This window comes from Tenrec ecaudatus, chromosome 4 (assembly GCF_050624435.1).
Source record: "Tenrec ecaudatus isolate mTenEca1 chromosome 4, mTenEca1.hap1, whole genome shotgun sequence".
Taxonomy (NCBI): domain Eukaryota; kingdom Metazoa; phylum Chordata; class Mammalia; order Afrosoricida; family Tenrecidae; genus Tenrec; species Tenrec ecaudatus.
Genome location: NC_134533.1, coordinates 61814479 through 61832832, shown reverse-complemented (window position 1 = coordinate 61832832; position 18354 = coordinate 61814479). Strand labels below are relative to the sequence as shown.

General features: G+C 50.8%; 1 protein-coding gene and 1 long non-coding RNA gene across 11 annotated transcripts in view; one reads left to right on the top strand and one right to left on the bottom strand.

The window, feature by feature from the left end:
* The window catches only part of DENND2B (DENN domain containing 2B), a 169480-nt gene that overhangs the window by 115485 nt on the left and 35641 nt on the right, over positions 1 to 18354 (bottom strand). For 7 of the 10 annotated variants that reach the window (XM_075546108.1, XM_075546115.1, XM_075546110.1 and 4 more), the window contains one exon: positions 1521 to 1587. The exons of 1 other annotated variant lie outside the window; for it this stretch is intronic. The gene's annotated coding sequence lies outside the window, so the exon portion shown is untranslated. Of the gene's footprint in view, positions 1 to 653; positions 792 to 1520; positions 1588 to 18354 lie in introns of those variants that run through there. 2 more of the 10 variants (XM_075546109.1, XM_075546118.1) reach the window with 1 other exon arrangement.
* LOC142444828 (uncharacterized) lies at positions 979 to 5315 on the top strand. Its single transcript, XR_012783934.1, has 4 exons — positions 979 to 1256; positions 2916 to 3026; positions 3854 to 3981; positions 4923 to 5315. It is a non-coding gene; the product is annotated as an uncharacterized LOC142444828 (long non-coding RNA).

Genomic DNA, 18354 nt, shown 5'->3' with positions numbered 1-18354 from the left:
TTTGCAGGTCCCCCAGCCCAAGCCGCCTCCTTCCCCAAGCCATTTATCTCTCAGGAAACTCTGTGATCAACCTTATTCACGAAGGAACAGCCTCGGCCCCTTACCAAGCTCGGGATACACCCCAGCACAGATATTCCTGCAATATTCTCCCCATCCTAGTGACACTCCAAAGGGACCTGAACTGGCAGTAGGCGCCTCAATGAGCTTAATAAGTGTGTGTGTGTGTGTGTGTGTGTGTGTGTTTCTCTTCACTACAGGTCAGACATAGCAGCACCAGGAGACAAAACAGACACTGTTCTGGAGGTCAAACCGAATCACTCAAAAGACAAGGAAGTTTCAAGAACCACAAACACGATGCTGAAGGGAAGAGAACGCATTTTCTCTGTAGCAAAGGCTGGGACAACACTGAATAAAAGCAAGAGCATGCTTTCCATGGTGAAGACAAAAACACCTCAGACCCAGCCAGAGGGAGATCAGCTGGATCTGCAAAGTCAAGGAAACTGGCCGTTTCCCTCCGTCAGCTAATAGACTCCAACTGTCGAGCATGACATCATTGCAGAGCCCCAAACCCTGGGCGCCGGGCAGACACTCACTGGCCTGCCTCCCAGGAAAACAGCCCGAGACTGGCCACTCTGAGTCGGGGCTGCCCTTACCTGAAGGTCCTGGTGCCTCCCTGCCCACTCCATTCTCAGCAGAGTCTGGCTCCCTCCGCAGTCCGATGGGGAGCCCCGGGCCCCCGAACCCACTGGCTTCGGCTGCGATACCTGCTGAGCTCTTCCCACAGCTCCTTCCTCTGACCTTCCGCAGAGCTCCTCGGGGCCAACTGAGCAGAGCGAGCCCGGCTAGCCGGCCAGGCCAGTTGTCATGGAGACCCAGCTCTCCGTGGCCAGCCTCCCAAGCTCTCCTCAGGGCTCTCTTCCAGGCTCTCTCAGGCTGGGCTGGCTCTCTCACTCCCGCCCCCCCGCCCCCCTCCCCCCCAGCCATCTCCCTCTGTCTCCCCTGTTACCCCAACTTCCTCCTCCCAACAATCAATCTCTCTCTCTCTCTCTCTCTCTCTCTCTCTCTCTCTCTCTCTCTCTCTCTCTCTCTCTCTCCTCTCACTCAGTTCTGGGAGGCTTCCATGAAACACAGCACTGCCTTTCGATCAGCAGTTTTTGCCCGCATTCCACGCCTCCTACCTCCCTTCCACTCAAATAGGGGCTCCGGGCCGCTCCTGGAACTTGCTGGAACAGCTCAGAGGAAGAAGGGAGAAGACAGTGAGCAGACTTGTTTTAGTGTCTCCTTGTTTTATAACTTGGAAGAATTGGGGGTGGGGGGGGTAAGCTAGCTGGAGTGCTTGGAGGGAAGCAAGCCCTTCCTCTGGGTCCTGGAGCTAGGGGGAAGGAGGGGGAAGGAGGGTGGGAAGGGGGCAAGAGGGACTCAGAGGCAGTGCCTCGACTTGTTTGTGCATTTGGGGTTTTCCGGGGTGGGGACGCTCACTCACACCCCAGGAGCTCGCCTGGACTGGTCTCCCTGCTTACCTTCCCGCTCTAACCAGTGCAGGGGCTCATGGCACTAGGGCTGGTGCCCAGGCACTCTCTCATCTTCCTGGAACCAAAAGAGAAAAAAAAAGACTAGGTCAGGACAAATAGAGTCTTGGGCAAGTTCAGAGTCATAGTGTAGGCGACAGACACAACCCCACTCAGTGCCTGCAGCTGTGAGCTGCTGTCACCCTGCTCTCCAAGGGCCACTACACAGCCTGGGACCAACAGGTAGGCCCTCTGAGTTTAGTGCCCGCAGGTGACGCAGCAGAGAGGACCCTCCAGGAGACGGACTGACACAGTGGCGGCAACAAGGGGCTCAAACACAATAATGGTCAGAGAGGAACAAGTATTTCTGTCGTCCACTAGAGAGCTGTGTGTACCAGGAATTGCCTTCGTGGTATCTGACGACAAGTAACACTTCTAGGTTTTCCCCCAACAGCTTTGTTGGCACATAATTGACATATCATACGATAGTCCAATCATATCAACGGCAATTGTCCATTCAGCAGCACATCAATCTTAGAGCATTCCCCCTGACACACCATGGGTAAATGAGCTGTACACGTCTATTCTGTAACATTCTTTTAACATGCGTTACTCGCCGGCTCCTCGTCATCTCGGAACACACTGGATGCTTCACTACTGCCATTTTACGGATGGGAAAACTGGGAGATCAGCTGTGGGGTCCACAGTTTATATAGCTAGTTGGGCAGGCAGAGGACAAAGAGGAGAGGGGCCTGTGAGTGACCCCTGAAGCCAGTCCAGAACGTTCCCCTACAGCGCACTTGCATCTGCCCTTGGAAAGCACACAGCTGTGTGACAGCAAGTTTTAAGATACAACCTGGGACTCCCAGAGGAAGGTCACGCAGCCCAGACCGGCAGGTTCTCTCGGCCTGAACTCTGGTAGACTCCGTGAGATCTAGAACATAATGAAGCAGGGAGAAAACCCTTCCCAGTCGCTACATATTACTGCACACTTTCAATGTAGTAGGATAAATCTGGGCTTGTTTGCTCAGCACAATCGACCTGAAGTTTAGACTGACATTTTCTTTTTTTTTAAATAATAATTTTATTAGGGCCTCATACAACTCTTATCACAATCCATACATACATCCACCGTGTCAAGCACATTTGTACATTTGTTGCCCTTATCATTATCAAAATATTTGCTTTCTACTTTAGCCCTTGATATCAGCTCCTTTTCTCCCTTTCCCTCCCCACCCTCCTCCCTCACAAACCCTTAATTTATAAATTAGCATTTTGTCATGTCTTACACTGTCTGACGTCTCCCTTCCCCCACTTTTCTGTTGTCCGTCCCCCCAGGGAGGGGGTTATATGTAGATCCTTGTAATCAGTTCCCCCTTTCTACCCCACCTTCCCTCCATCCTCCAGGTATTGCCACTCTCACCACTGGTCCTGAGGGGGTCATCTGTCCCGGATTCCCTGTGTTTCCAGCTGCTATCTGTACCAGTGTCCATCCTCTGGTCTAGCCAGATGTGCAAGGTAGAATTGGGATCGTGATAGTGGGGGTGGGGAGGAAGCATTTAGGAACTAGAGGAAAGTTGTATGTTTAATCGCTGCTACACTGCATGCTGACTGGCTCTCTCTAGACTGACATTTTCACACTTAACCTGACACATTTAAACCCGCTCAGAGGGAGGTCGAGCCATTTGCTTCAGTTCACAGAACTGGAAAGTCACAGGTCTAGAAATCGCATGGAAGCCTCCCAGGCTCTCTCTTCCAGACCTTTCAGCAGAGTGCCCCAGGCAGAACAGGGTGCAGTTGACCTTGACAGCTTCTCACTCCTCCCTGGAGGCATGTGGCCTTGGGCAAGTCACTTAACCTCCCAGTTTGCACTGGGATAAATCTTATCCTTGAACAACACAGGAGGCTGAGGGGAGCATAGGAAGAGAGAATGCCGGTGAAAGAACTCTCCGAGGTCAGGCACTGAGCTAAGAACACCTTGGTTCATTTTTCTCAAGGGCGCTTCAAGCACCGCCAGAGGAAGGAAAAAACGCCTGGGCAGCTAGTCCTCAGCCACGATGGGGGCACCGACTCGCATGGAGGGCTCAGTACTTGCCCAGCGCAGCTCCTTTGCACATGTCTGGCTGCTGCTGCTTTAGTGCTGCCATCGGGGCTTCAAAGGGGACATGCCCAATCACATGCACACACGCACGCGCTCATATTGGCCCAAGTTCGGGAATCCCTCCCTGGGGATTCGAGTGTCCCAGGTTGACAGAGGAAGACAGGATGGAAGGGCAAGTGCAAAACCAAATCTCCAAGCTTCTCCCCTGACGCTTCCCGACCACCAAATTCCACGTTTCCCTCAGTGTTTCTCCGACCCTCAAGATGCACCTTCCACCTGCCCAGCCTCGGCGCAGAGAATGGTGGAGCCCGCTCACTTCTACAGGAAAGCAACCAGCTACCATTAACTCGAGCGCAAATCTGAAGGCAGGCGGTGAGTATCCTGCGAAGCGATGGGGAGGAGAGGGAGTACTGATGGAGGCTGTTAACCTCGAAAGTAGCCCAAGCCCCAGAAAGCCTCGAGAGCAGACACAGTGCAGGCCATGCTCCCCCCCTAGTGGTGCCCCGCAGTTACAGCGGCTCCTCCGGCCAGCCGCTGGCGCAAAGCCAAGGGGTCCCACTAACTGGACAACCAGTCTGCCCTTTGAGCTCCTTTAACTGGGAGGAGCTGAAAGCAGCAGAAGCCAGTCCTGGTCATGCATGCGGGTTCTGAGTCTCACCACCTCTCCGCTCTCTCCACACATCCAGTCCGTTCACCAACTTCAGATAATCCTACTTCTGAAACATATCCTTCTCTGTCCACTCTTCTACACTTCCGTTCAATCTCTCATCTTAATTACTGTACAAGTCTCCAAAGGGTTCACTGTCAGTGTCCACCCTTGCCCCCACAAATCCAGCCTTCTACACCGGACCACGTCACTTCCTGTTTAACCCACCGTACTTCGGATAAAACCCAAGTTCCTCCAGGCCCTCCAGCTTCCTCTCAGCCCATTTCCTGCCTTCTCCTGATCAGTTCCCAAAAGATGGCCTCTCATCTTGCTTCAGCTTGATGATCACCTCCTCCCAAAGGCCTTTCTGATCCTCTAATCTAAATGGGGTCCTTGTACCAAACACTCAGCACTCACCCTGATGTGTGTGTGTGTACGTGCAATGATCTGCTTAGTGTCAGTCTCCCTCCTGGAGTCCCTTACAACTAAGAACCTGGAGTGTCTCCCTAACCACTGTATTCCTGCACTTGGTATGTAAGGCCCAGCTCACAGCCGGTACACTCAATCAATATTTGCTCAATGAATACAGAGAAAAAAGGTCTTCCTGTGCTACAAGAAGAGGGGATTTAGAGCTGCCACTTCATGTCATTCGTTGTTATCTTTGCAGACTAAGAACTACAACGACGTCTCTTTTCCTCATGTGCCTTGTTTGTGGGATCAACCAAAAGTTCCTGTAAAGTCACCCTGTGGTTGATTTCCCAGAACTTTGCCACTCGCTCTCCTGCGGATGCCCATCCGGGGGCTACAGCCCCTCCCATTACCAGTGCTCCCACACAGCCATTCCACCACCACAATGGCACGGCCAACCCGACCGGGCAGCAGGAATGGCTCAACTCCCACGGGATAAGAAGGTCTTCCTGGGTCACTTCCACTCAGGGACAAAAAGTCATACTCTCACCTCTACTGTGCAGGTCACTGTGCTTCTAAAAATAAAATAAAATAAATAAAAACTACCCTGAAATATATGCATCTTTGCTTTAAAAAAACTCAAAACAATAAAATGTAGATTCCGGAATTTGGAAATTGGTTTAAACTGTTGTTTGAGAAAGGGTTCCATTGTTTAAAACGAGAAAGAATAAAAATCTGAAAGCCACTGTCTGGGAGAGAGAGCTGTTCTCCGTCAGAACAAAGGCGGTGTGACTCAGCTCAGCCCATCACAAGATCACCGAAATCTCAAGTCCTTTCTGGCCTCCTTGCCGCCACCAGCCCATTATAAACACAGCCATCGCAGGGGTTCTCTGAAAACTGCCTGCTATTGTCTATGCGAGAGGAGCCCTGGTGGAGTGGTGGCTGCTAATCGCAAGGTCAGCAGTTCGAAACCAACAGTTGCTCCTAGGAGTTAACATGGGCTCTCTGCTGCCACGAAGAGCCACCGTCTTAGAAACCCAGGGGCAGTTCTGCCCTGTCCAACAGTCATCAAGAGTCAGCACCAACTCCATGCAGTGATCTGTCTATGCTCTTACCTTCATTTGAAGAGCTCTCCTCTCGCCTTCCCTCTTTGCCTCCCCTCCCCCCTTCCCTCCCCTCTCCTCCCCTCTCCCCTCCTCTCCTGAGTAAAATCTTCCAGACTTCAAGGCTCAATTCAGTTATCACTTCCTGGCAGAATCGACTCATCTTTTCCGAATGCCCACAGCAGCTTCAAGGTGCCTTTTCTGGGGTATCTACCCCACTGTATCTGTTACTTGTGCCTCTTGCTGCCCGGTAGATGCAGGCCCTCCAAAGTCTATCCTCTTGTATATGTCATCCAGAGCAATGACCCACAAAGTGTGTGAAAAATGAATTATTGAAAAGACTCTTCCAAAAGCAAAGCAAAAAAGTAAAAAGAGTTCTCTCTTTTTATAGGTGAGGACACGTGTGTAGATATACCTTGCAAGTGGATTTCTATTGAATCAAGAGGGGGGAAATATCCCTATAAGTAAATATACACATATACATACACACACGAGTTATGTATGCATATATACCTATACATATACCTCTATATCACAGAATATAGATTACCGTATATACTTGAATATAAGCTGACCTGAGTATAAGCTGAGGTACCTAATTATTACCTGGGAAACCAGAAAAACTGATTGATTCAAGTATAAGCCTTGGGTGGGAAATGCAGAAGCCATTGGTGAGTTTCAATAATCAAAACAAATGAAAATAAAATTACTAAAAATTGAGACATCAGTGGGGTAATGTTTTTAAATATTTATTTTAAATAAAAACATAAATAAAAGGACAAGTCATTTAACATTAGTGAACCAGCACAGTAAATGGAAAGTAGGGTCAACAAAAACAATAAGGTATCAACATGATACCTTAAGAATACTATTCCCTGAGCTCAATCAGCAACCAAGCTAAAATAGAAAGAGTTAAAATCCTTCAAAACTGGGTTCCTCATCATCTTCCGTATCCCAATGCAGAACTTCAGCTGGTGTGAGGTCATCATAGACGCTGTCCTCACTGAGATCGCCATCATCACCATCACTGCTGTCATTTTCATACAGAGCGCAGTCTTCACTGCCATCCATAGCATTACTAATACTACATTTCTGGAAGGCACGTCACACCATGTCTTCTGGAATGTCTTCCCATGCATCTCGAACCCACTTTGCTATTAACTCTATGTCAGGCTTCATGAGATTTCCTCCTTTTGTTAGTCGGGCTTGACCAGATGACATCCATTCATGCCACATCCTTCGCATACAGTCTTTAAAAGGCTTATTCAAAGATACACGTCATAGGACGGCTCTGATTGGTTAAATGTGAGTAAATAAACATTCAAAGCCCTGCAGTGTCAGTGGGGCTTTGAATGAACAGCGGAGAAACGGAGAAACGGCAATCACCCTGCGAGATAACTGGGTTCTCGTCCGTTAACTCGGGTGGGGGCGGGGGAGGCAGTGAGATGTTACACCTCGCTGGGGTACCACTGACCCGTGTATAAGCCAAACCCCAGTTTTTCAGCACATTTTTTGTGCTGAAAAACTCTGCTTCTACACGCGTATATACGTAGGTCACAAGAGGAGTTATGATATTTTCTTGACACTCAAAAGTCTGCACCTGCATCGGAGTAAATCTTTCAAGGTCATTCCTTATTTTGAGACCAAAGGAATTCAAAGAAAGGGAGGCAGCATTTTAAGCTTACTAGATCCTAGAATGACTGAGATGTAGAATAGCTTTAGGTGCCTCTGGGAAGCCTAGTTCCCAGTGCCAAGATTAGGAGTCAGCAGGACCTCCACTGAAGACATCCACTTCTGCCCAAGTCCCAGGGATGAGGCAGGTGCTTTCCTCAGTTCTCCTGCATTAAGCGCCCAGGAGCCAGCAGGCTTACAAAGGAGACCTTGAAGGCTTCACAATTTTCCTTTTTAACCGGTGAGTGGCGACGCAGTGGAACTGGTAGGGGCCACGCAGTCAATTCTAACGCACAGTGGCATTATGTACCACAAAACACTGCCTGGTCCTGCGCCTCCCGCACCCTCATCGCTATGTTTCTGCCCATTGTTGCGGCTACCTCGTCAATCCGTCTTGTCGCAGGTCTTCCTGTTTTTCACTGACTTCTGCTTTACCAGGCACGATGTCCTTCCTCCGGGGGCTGGACCCTCCTGCTAACACGTCCAAATAATGAGATATTCAATATTCTTCACCAATACAGTCATCCAGGCGCATCGCTTGCTAAGAAGGGACAAATCGGAAGTCTAGAAATAGAAAAATCAACAGACTGGAGTCTCGGCCTGGCTCCCAGCTCTCTGGCTGTGCGACCTTGAGCAATTCCGAGTCCCCCCTTCAGGTCTTCTACTCTTTCCTCTGTAGGAGGAGGAGGTTCCCCGAATTGTTCGCCAGGAGCCCTTTTCCAACTGCGGTGCTCCAGGGCTTCTCTCTATTGTCCCGCTGCTCTGAAGGGGTTCCACCCACAGGAGGAATTCTGACTTTTCAGAGTCCTTTGAGACCCACCCTTTCAGCACAGCCCCGGGCCTAGGGCTCTGGAGTCATCTGCTTAGGGTCACAACAAAACACTATCTATCACCAACTCAAGGCTGCCTTGCCTCTGGGGGGAGATTCAGGCTTCCTGCCCAACCAAGAAAGGCGGCAAATCCAGGATGAGGAAATTAGGACATGATCTGGGAAGTGCCTGGAAGAAGCCCTACCGCCAGGGATGCACATCCTACCCATCAGCCTGAGACAAAGCAGCCGTCCTGAAGCAGAAGAACTGGCGCTGCACACCACCCACATTCTCTTACAAGCCCATCTGCCTACAGCACGCCAAGCACAGTGGTCAAGCACAGGCGCTCACGGGCTCGACTAGGGCTTGTGAACCAACACAGCAGCCGGCTCTCTGCACATCTGGCAGGACTTCCAGTGTGTTGGCCACTGCTAGCCACATTTTGCTTGCACCGTCTTCCTAGGGGGGGAAAAAACAGAGAAATTCCCATTCTATGTATTCAAGTTCTGGAATTTTATTCTAGGAAATTCTCCCAAGCCCTCATCCCGCCTGCCTCCCGCCCCTCCGCCCTATGGTTTCTGCCAATAGCCCGTCTCCAGGACGCCATGTAACACAGGGGCGGAGCAGCTACTGAACAACTTGATGCTGCCAGCTGTCCAGTGCTGGTTCACAGGCTATTCAGCTCTCAGCCCTCAGAATGAAGCCCAAGGCCAGACTCCCACGGCACAGGGCACTCTCAGTCCTTTGGTTAATCTGTCCCAATCTTCATCTAGGGGCTAATTTCCTAAATCCCTTAAATCCACAGTCCTGCTGACCATCTTCCTCTGTTAAGTCTGAGAGTTTTAAGACCTGGGCTACATAAACACAGGCTGGGGAACGGGAAAGACTGCACCATGCAGGCAGCACGTCCACCCTTTCAGACGGACCGTCTCAAGACTGCAAGGGCTGCCAAGCTCCTCACCGGACCTGCAGGAAGTTTCAGGAGGAGGGAGATGGGGCATGACGCAGAGGACCCGTTTCCGGTTGTACAGGCAATCCTGGGTATTTCTTGGATTCTGGACATCATCACTCCAGTCTCTGCTCGCACCTTCTTCTGGAGCCCCTCCCCGTGTCTCTGCACACCTGCATTTCCCTTTCCTAATGAGGACACCCGTCATCGGATGAGGGCTCACGTGATGCAGCGGGGCTTCATGTCAGCTCGAAAACATCTGCAAAGGCCTCCTTTCCAAATAAAGCCACGTTTATAAGTACTGGGTGGACAAGAAGATACTTGTCTAGGGGACTCAATCCAACCCACAGCACATACACACGCATACACAGCAAAGAATGCCAGACACACATTTATCTGGACTTCAGAAAAAACCTCACTTGATCTTGTGGATCAAAAAAATGAGCAACACAGGAAGGTTGGTTATTTTGGGGCTGCTGGGCCCAAACCGCGCCGCAAAAAAGGATCTACATCAAACCACATACAACAACTCTGGAGCTCCGGAAGCTTAGACACTTCCTGTCTGTCCTGGATCCCATCAAGGTCACCCTGCTTATCAATCACTTGGATAAGTTGTGCCGATCAAGCATGCAGATGACAAACTAATTTGATAATAAAGTACTAGAGAGAATCAGGAAAAGGGCAGCCCTCCATCAACGGGAACCATAGATTGAAGATAAGATGTGTGGGTGGGGGGTAAAAGAGACAATGATGATTAAAAAGGGGGGGCGATGTCAAGGAGTCCAGGAAGAAAAAGAATGTTTGGAAACTGATGGTGGTGGAAGCAACTGTCCAATTCTGCTTGACGTGATTGAACTCTGGAATAATTTATGTATCAAGTCCCAATTAATAATATATTTAAAATAAATAATAATAAAGATAACAAGATGAAACAAGGAGAAAATATATCATTTGCTACTGAAACTTACAGGGGAAAATGCATGACAACCGGATGAAGATGGTGTAATTGAAAGTGACCTGTACAGATGTGCTTTATACAATTGATGTATGTATATATATGAACTGTGAAAAGAATTGTATGAGCCCCAATAAATTGTTAAAATTAAAAAATAAATAAAGAAAAAAAAAAAAAGAAAGTGACCTAAGGATAAACTCAATATGAGTCAACTGTGGGCCATCAAGTCAATGTGGTTGTAAACTTCCTTAACTGAAATCCAGAGACAAGATCAAATAAGGAGCCCTGGTAGACTGATTACAGATTGGGCTGTTAACACAAGGTCAGCAGTTTGAACCTAGCAGCCACTCTGAGGGGAAAGCCGAGGCTTTTCTAGTACCACAAAGTCAGTGACAGTCTCAGAAACCCACAGGGCAGGGGGTCAGGGGGTCTTCCCTGTCTTACACGGTCACTATGAGTCAGGTTTCACTCAGTGCTGCGAGTGAGTTCAATAAGCTTTAGGTCTTACATTACACTTCTTTCTGGTTAGACCAAAAGTGTTACCATGTCTTCAGAACAAAGCGTAAAGGGAGTGTTAGATAACACTTCATGAGATAATAATAGTAATGTATATTTTATCAAAGGGTCACAAAGGTGGGAAAGGGAGGGAGGCAAAAAAAGAGGAGCTGATACCAAGTAGAGAGAAAATGCTTGGGAAATGATGATGGCAAAGTATATGTGCAAACGTGACCTGTAAGACCCCCCAATTAAAATGACTTTTTAAAAAATTTTTCATGACAAATACACTGATGCAACCAGATAAAACCGAAAGTCGACACACTGGGAATCAAATGTCTTGCAGTGGCTTTAAGTCCTGCAGAGGAAGAGGACTCCCTGGGGGGCCAACATGCTCAGCTGCTAGGGCCCCCTCCCCGAAAGAAAGGCTGGAGGCTCCAGTCCGTCCAGGGCACTTCAGAAGAAAGGACTGGCAATCAACTTCTGCAGCGTCCGTGACTGAAACCCTGCAGAGGCCAGTTCTACCACGACCCATACAGCCTGGCCCAGGGTCACACTCACGAGACTCACTAATACCGGGTTTGGTTTCTGGGGTTCAGAAACAGAGAAGCAAGTTAGCACCTTTGTTCCTGTGGAGTTTGTTGAGGGACAGTCATGACAAGATGAAACACATGCCACGGGGCGAAGAGACAGCTGCGTCCAACCTACTCTGCCCTGTGCCTCTCTGGCTGCTCTCCATTTGGGGTTTTGACCCTCAAAGCTTTAGTCAGGCCATAGTGCAGCTCAGGAATTCAAACCATGCCTCCCCACCACCATCTCCCCCGCAGCATGGTGAGTCACGAACAGCATGACCCAGTGGTGTTTTTAACTTGGAGAGAAAGTTCCTCTAAACCTGGAAACGTCTATACTAAGCTGAGGTCTGGATAGGCGTTTGTGAGCACGGGCTTGGGCTCACTACGGTAACAGCAGCGTGACAAGCTGTAGCTGCTTCAGGCAGATGGACATGCCGGCGGATCCCCCTCCTGGGGAAGCTATGGATGCTAAGAAGGTCCAGAAGAGACAACTTGTGGTCCCTCGTATCCTAGAACAGTGCTTCTCAACCATCCTCAGGCCACCACCCTTTCACACAGCTCCTCATGTGCTGGTGACCCCCAACCAGAACATTATTTTTGTTACTACTTCATCACTGTCATTTTGCTACTGTGATCAATCGGGCAATTCCTGTGAAAGGGTCGTTCGACCCCCAAACTGGTCACGACCCACAGGTTGAGAACCTCTGTCCTGGAAACATAGAAGGTTGCCCTGGTCCACCTTGCATGGACCTCGACTTTCTACAGAGGAAAATGCCTCAGTTATCTCCTCCAAGACTCTCTCGGGGGCATCGAGTCAACAATGCCCAGTGACCCAAGATTAGGATCCTACAAAAATGCCGAATGCAGGCGATAATTAATTCTTCCCTTAAATATATGTGCATTGGGTGTATCTATTTCTTTATGCGGGCCAGAGGTTGTTTGGGTTTTTTTTTTCTTAATGCAAAACAAAGGTACTTATAAAAGTTTATTCACTCTTCAGCCAATGTAGAGGAATCTCTTCATAGCTGGAGGGAAACAATGCTGAGGAGGTAAGAAAACACGAGTGGGATCATGTGGGCATACAGTGGGGGGGTGGAGGAGGCGGGTAGAATAGTTTAAGATCCTGAAGGAAGAAACAGGAAGAAGCTGTGTGGAAGTCCGAGAAGAGAAAATTTGGGGAAATTCCGGAGCACCCACTCCCAGAGATGTCAGGAATACACTTGAACACCACTCAGCCTGGACAAGAAAAACAAAATCCCCCCTCCCCACCCCCCCAGAAAGTACTTTGTTCCCTCAGCATCTGGAGTAACAAGGATGCATGTACTTCAAGGAACTAGCTGTCAATGATTCGGGGGGGGAGGGGTTGGGTGAGGGCCCAAGTATGAAGAACAAAGGGCCCAGAAGAGACAGGCCTTAATTCTCACAAGGCTGTGGGCCTCCAGAGGCTGCCATGGAGGCAGTGATCTCTTCAAATCCAACCAGACACTAGCAGTCAGTCAGTCGGCAAGGTAATGAACGGTGGCTGCCACCCACCATCCAGGCAGAACACACCTATCGGTGAAGTCCTGGCACAGTTCTTCCAAAGAAAGAGCTCACAGAAGCTGAGGACAGAAGTCTATTCAAGGGCAACTTGGCAAGAGGATGGCGCTTGACTCTGTGGACCCCCCCACCGCCCAGGAGCCATCCAGTCACCTGGTCCCCCAGGATTTCCCCAAGCACAAGACCATCGAACGACCACTAGTCAACCCCAAAGAGTCGAGAGGCCTAAGAGCCTGAGACTGTCAGAAACCGAGATGGGGTCTCTCCAGGGGGGCTGTTCTCATCGGCTGGTTTCACAGGTGAGACTGCCTAAGCGAGTTTGCAGGAGTTGCGGTGGTTTAGTGGGGCTCAAGTTGGGCTTGCGAAACCACCAGCTCAGGCCGCTCCTCAGGAGAAAGGGGGCTTCCTGCTTCCATAGAGAGCGACAGCCCTCGGAGGCCAAGGGAGCAGGTCCTACTCTGTCCAACACCGTCAGCATCGACTTGATGGCAGCTGTTTTGGGTTTAAGCAAGTTTCTGAAGACGGGGCCCTAGTTCTCCGCCACACCGCGATGACTTACATGGAAGACAGCTGGACTAGGTCCGATCTTACCTGCTGCTCCACGGGCAACAGAGAATGTGGTAGGTCTTCTAGATTTAAAAAAAAATTTTTTTTACTAGCCCTAAAACTTCCTCCTTCTGCTTTTGAAAGCAAGTCCATTTCCTCCCTAAATCACTATTGCCTTATGGGGGTATGGGAGTGGGGAAGGGAGAGCTGGGTAGCCTATGGCAATGTCAGCTGGAGGAGAAAAAGAAGACGATGCTGAGAAATGAACTTCAAGGACGGCTAGATATGAAAGGCGGGCTAGGATACAGTGGGGGATGTGCAGGGGGCAGGCAGAACTGCTAGGTAGTTAGAACAGCGAACCTGGCGTCCATGGGGCATGCTCAGAAATTCGAGCTCCCAGCCAGGAAGGGGTGGTATAACTCTACCCTCTACCTTCTGCCTTCTGCCCTCTACCCTCTTATCTGTCTCTGTCTCTCAGACAAGGTGATTCCTGGAGAAGTTGCTCCTCTCGACAGCAGCTGCATCAGAGAGGGCCAGCACAGGAGAGACCAGATGGACAGTGACAACTTAGAAGGGAGTCCACCGACCTCACTTCAGCCTCAATTCATTTTGTTTTAAACGCTTTATTTCCTCTCCTAGGAGGACTTGGGCAGGGCGATACCTATCTTCAACAACTAAGCCTGAAGGTTCTAGCCACATCTTGCCTAAAACATCCAGGAGACAGCCCCAAGGCCAAACACAGACGCCCGCTCTCTGAGGAGGCAGCATGTCTTTGGTGCACATTCCTGACTGGGTGCAGCTGGGTGAGAGGGGAATCCTGCTGAGGATGGTCAGAGGCCATGGGAATAGACAAGGGGCCAACCAAGACCAAGCCACTGCCATCAACTCTGCGCTGACTCACAGTGACCCGGATAGGACAGGGTGGAACTGCCCTTGTGAGCTTGTCAGCCTGCAATTGTTTCCGGGTGTGGAAGGGCTCCCTGGGAGCTGCTGAGGATTTCACATTGCTGACCAGTGGGGACCCCTGAGAGCAGATAAAGGCACACTCCTTACAATGTTTTCAAGGGCACAAGGTGCTGGTCTTTGTCCTCGGCCATGATCCCTCTCCGCTGTAGGAAGCAAGGAGAATAGAGATAAGAGCTAATTCAGTCGCAAAGGACTTGGAGGATGAACTGCCTGTGGGTTAAAGGACTCCCAAATGTTGGCTTGGATCATGTGGTCACACCAGTAACAACAGACAAAACTGCCCATCACAAGGTGCTCTGCTCTCAGCATGTCTAAGATTAACCAAGGGAGGAAGTCACTCCAACACAGGAAGTGATCTAGACCACCAGACAGACGAGAGAGTGAGGAGGGCAGAAATGAGACAAAATATAAAAGACCAAAACCCAACAAACCCCGGGAAGGACAAAACAAATGCCAGGAAGAAGGGCCAGGGGGGAGGGGAGAGGGAAGTGGAGGGGCGTGCATTTTCCCATGTGCGTGTATGTTTGGAGTGAAGGTAGGGAGAGGAAGTGATCACACAAACGTAGTCATAAATCTAACTGCAAACACTGAGTTCCTAGCTGCCGATGGCCCACTGGCCAGAGCCGACTGCAGCAGAGCCCCGTCTTCCCCAGCGGTTAGCTTCTGTGCTGAGAGGCGGGCACATAAGATGACAATTATGTGGGGTCAACTTGCTCTTGGAGATTCTCTCTAAAAGCCACCACTCTGGAGGCAAGCCATGGTCCCCCAAGAAGCCCAGTGGCTACTTAGTCCACGTCCTCTGGAGAGAACTGCCATCAAGCAATGCTGACTCACAGCAACCCCCTATGGGTTTCCAAGACTAAGTCTTGACAGAAGGAGAAAGCCCCGCCCTCCCCCCCCCCCCCCCCCGGCCCTCCCAACCCCCGTCTTTCTCCCTGGGAGCTAGAGCCCTGGTAGCATGGTAGGTGTGTGCTCTGAGTTTCCATCCCCATGGTCAGCAGTTCAAAACCACCAGCAGTTCCTCGGGAAAATGACTGGGCTTTAGCAGTGACCCACAGGGGGCCACTAAGAGTCAGTCATGACTGGAGGACAGTGAGCTTGGTGTCTCCCTGACAAGGGTAAACAACGCCACTCAACCAGGCACTGACTGAATTCCTCTCCTCCCGAGGGACACCACTGCTGGCCATGGGTCCTCCCACTCCAGCACAGCCTGCCCACATTCTCCTTTGCTTCCTCCAGGAGTCAAAGGATTGTGGAATCTGTCCACCAACTGGTGGAAGCCCTTCATCGGTCAGCAGGAGAACGATGGGCCTTTCTACTCAGGTAGAGAGTGAGTTACAGTCTCGGAAACTCACAGGGGCAGGTCTACCCTGCCCTATAACGTCCCTGAGAGTCGGCAGGGAGTTTGAGGAAGTCACCCCAGCCCTCAAGCCCCCAGGGGGTGGAAATATCCTGCCTCCAAGCATGGAGATTTCCTCTGAATCCAAGACACAATGGTGTCATTTCTGAACAATAAACATACCTTATGGTTAGTAATCTACAGCATTTAGAGCTTCTCAAATTGTTTAACAAATGTTCTCTCTCCCAAGAGATTACAAGTCACCTACTCGTCATTGAGGCCACGCCAACTCCTCGTGACCCTGTGGGCTGTGAATCCTGACGGGAGCAAAACCTTCATCTTTAGAGGAGTGAGGGACTGGTGGGCTTGAACCAACGACCTCGTGTTTGGCGGTCCACTTATCCCACCAGTGCTCCTTAATCCCCCAAGTGTGGGGAAAGCAAACTTGATACAATGTTTCAATCTTCTACAGCACACAGCACAGCTTGGTGAGTAGTTGTAGGCTGTCCAATGACTGGAAAGTCAAATTCTGGGTTTTTCTCTGGTCCCTAATCCCTCACAGTACCCTTCCTGCCTCTCCCCCTACTTCCTCCCACTGGACACGGGAAAAGAATGCCGCCCACCCTCCACCTCCAGTCTCCCAGACACAAATCAATCCCTGATTCGAAAATGAGCCTGAGCGCTTTTGTCACAGCAGCACCCAGCATTTTATCAGCTCCTGTCTTGATGTCCCGACCAGTCTGCGGATGCACCAGCTGCCCACAATGTCTGATAGTAATGGGAGATGAAGAACCAAGAGAGCCAGACTTGCAGTCTTCTTCTACCGTGCATTTGAAATCAGGGCCTTTGAGGCGGGTTGGCTTCACATTCAGCCCCGTTTGTTCTCAAGCCCCAGAGGCAGGGCACCCTTGGGAGCACTCTGCAGCCTGCCAGAAAACAGACAGCTCCCATGGGTGGAGCCAGAGAGGACTGGCAACTGTGAAGCAGCTTTCCAGCCTTGAGGTGGCCCCCACCCTGGGAGGTGGGGATGCTGGCTGGCCAACCCACTCTCAGACCCAGCACGCTGACCCAGGATGCAAAGGACAGGGCCCTCCCGACAGGTAAGAACCACAAATCTATATTATGGTCATGAGGTGGGAAGGACTATGGAAGGCCAGCGCTGTTCTCAGAGGATGGCAGTCAGACCCCAGGTACTTTGCAATGCCAGCACAATCAAGCGTGCCCCAACCCACCTGCCCTCTGGTCATTCTAGAACCCATGTCTGCAAAGATTGATTCCCAGCTTCTTCCCTCTCCATTCTCTCTTGCCCGATTCTGTTCATTAAAACTGTTCATTCCGCCCCTACTTGCAGGACTTTACACACACACACACACACACACACACACACACACACACACACACCTGGGGAAATCCAAGGCAAGGAGTCTCCTCCTCACTGTTCATCTTTTGGAGCGACGCTGGTGTGGTGGGTTATGCGTCGAGCTGCTGAACACAAGGTCAGTGGTTGAATACCACCAGCTGCTCAGAGGGAGAACAATGAGGCTGTGTATTCCTGTAAAGATGTAAAAGCGGTGTTTCCCAGTGGGCAACAGGGCCCCCAGTGCAGAAGCCAGAAGATACTTACTTCCACACTTTACCCAACACTACGCACTCCAGTACAAACGCTCTCATTGGCAGGGGGCTGCTGAGTAACTTTGTGTTTTCCCTGAAAAGGGGCTGGCAGACCACATACGCTTGGGAGCCTATGATTTCAAGTCTCAGCAACCCACAGAGGCGGTTCCACTCGGTGCTTCTGGGGCCACTATGAGTTTGGTTTGGGGGTGTTGTGTTTTTAGGTTCATCTTTTCTATTGGTCTCCGGAGCTCTTTTGACTTCACAGGAACGGCTTGAACGCTGCCTGCCCTCTGGAAGATTTTTAAACCTGGAAAGATGGGACCTGCCTTCGGAGCCCAAGGGTATCAACCCAAAGCCTTGGGAATGTCAACACAGGCAGACTGGGGCCTGTATCCAACCACTGGGAGACAGAGCCTCTTCTCTGCCTCTCGGTCTGTCCTCATGAAAGTCCACCTACTGCTTCCCCATCCAGTGCCGACCGATGCTGCTCTTCCTCCTCACCCCTGCCCTTCCACAGGACCATGGAGGCAGGGAAACAGATCTGAAAATGTCTTCAGAAAAATCACCACCACGGCACACACCTCCCAACCCCGCTTCCCTCCAGTGGCGCTGCCTGGCCACTCAGCGCTGCAGAGGCGGGCAGGGTTCCTGCAAGGCAGAGCCCCAGGGGCAGCGTTGGGCAGAAAGGAATGCAGACAGCTTCCCAGAAGTGCTGGGCTGAGAAGAAACCCCAGCAGCCTGCCCAGAACTTCCTGGGCCCACAAGGAAGGCGCTGGCTGGGCTCTCCAAAGAGGGGTTTGGGTAGCTGGGCTGCCCTGAAGGTTCTATGTGCAAGCCCAGAGGAAAAGAAAAGTGGGCAGATGCCTGGAAGGGACAAGCCTGAGCTGGCATCAGAGCCCCCCCCCCCCCCACACACACACCCAGGAGCAGGGTCTGCACTTGAATGTGAGCCAGGATCTGAGAAAATCCCCAAGCTTGCCACAGTCACCAAGAAGCCCCGGCAGGCCCAGGGGTAAGGATGTCTGGTTCTCCTCGTGAAGTGTTTGCTGGGGGCTGTGCCATCTGCTTCCCACGCAGCAGGCTTCGCTCTTCCCACCTCTCGTGGGGAGCCCACATCTGACCTGAAAACAAAG